The sequence below is a fragment of the Lactuca serriola genome, chromosome 9 (assembly GCF_051521515.1).
Source record: "Lactuca serriola cultivar US96UC23 chromosome 9, Lser_US96UC23_V15, whole genome shotgun sequence".
Lineage (NCBI taxonomy): Eukaryota > Viridiplantae > Streptophyta > Magnoliopsida > Asterales > Asteraceae > Lactuca > Lactuca serriola.
This window is the reverse complement of record NC_136416.1, coordinates 14,550,267-14,551,748: the sequence shown is the minus strand read 5'-3', so window position 1 is coordinate 14,551,748 and position 1,482 is coordinate 14,550,267.

The following is a 1,482-nucleotide window of genomic DNA, read 5'->3' as shown; positions in this document are numbered from 1 at the left end:
CCAACATATGAACGAATGTGGACCATTTGAATAATTCGATTATTCTTAATAAACTCAATTATTCTGGAAGTTAAAACATGCAAAGTGAAACAATAGTTAAACAATTAACATAAGACAAAACCTTTAAATAATACTCCTTTATTTAATCATCAAATGTCAATTACATTTATCTATTACAAGTTTCCACACTATCTAATCCAAACTAATATCATCCTTCAGTACAATGCTCCTAGCATGCTGCAAGTGCTTAACCCTACTCAGTCCCTTCGTAAGCGGATCTGTTGGGTTATCTTCTGATGATATCCTCTTAACCACAAGGTGTCCTTCTTCTACTCGATGTCTTATAAAGTGATACTTTATGTCGATATGCCGAGATCTACCATGATCCCTCAGTTCCTTGGTCAAGGCAACCGCTCCTTCATTATCACAGAAAATTTCCATAGGCTCCTTTATGGCAGGTACAACTCCAAGGTCACCAATGAAGTTCTTCAACCATATCGCCTCCTTTGACGCTTCGCTCACTGCAATGTACTTTGATTCGCACATTGAATCAGCTACAGTTTCCTGCTTGGAACTTTTCCAAGTCACTACTCATCCATTTAGGGTAAAGACCCAGCCCGACTGCGAACGGTAGTTGTCTCTGTTGGTCTGAAAGTTGGCGTCACTATACCCTCGCACCTTTAATTCATCACTCCCTCCGAGGACTAAAAACCATTCCTTGGTCCTCCGAAGGTACTTAAGGATATTCGTGACTGCAATCCAATAAGCTCTGCCAGGGTTCCCTTGATATCTACTGACCATGCTCAAAGGAAAGGCCACATCAGGGAGAGTACAAGTCATAGCATACATGATCAAGCCAACTGTGGAAGCGTATGGCACTCGGCTCATCTCAGCTATCTTGGCTTCGGTACTCGGACTTTGAGTCTTACTCAACTTGGCATTACTTTGTATCGATAGTTCTCCCTTCTCCGAGTTTTCCATACTAAAACGTTTTAGTACTTTATCCAAGTAAGTATTCTGACTAAGTCCTATTAGTCTCTTACTTCGTTCTCTCACTATCCTTATTCCTAAAATATAGGAAGCCTCTCTGAGGTCCTTCATAGCGAAGCACTTCCCGAGCCAGGACTTAACCTCCTGCAGAGTCGAGATGTCATTTCCTATGAGTAGTATGTCATCGACATATTAAACGAGGAAGCTAACTATACTCCCACTGGCTTTGACATATACACATGATTCATCTTCGCTTCGTACAAATCCAAACTCTTTGACTTTCTCATCAAAGCAAAGATTCCATCTGCGAGATGCTTGCTTAAGTCCATAAATGGACTTCTCAAGCTTGCACACTATATTGGGATGCTTCGTATCGACAAAACCCTCTGGCTGAGCCATGCAAACATCCTCAGCCAACTTCCCATTAAGGAAAGCGGTCTTGACATCCATCTGCCATATCTCATAATCATGAAATGCAGCAATGGCTAGCAT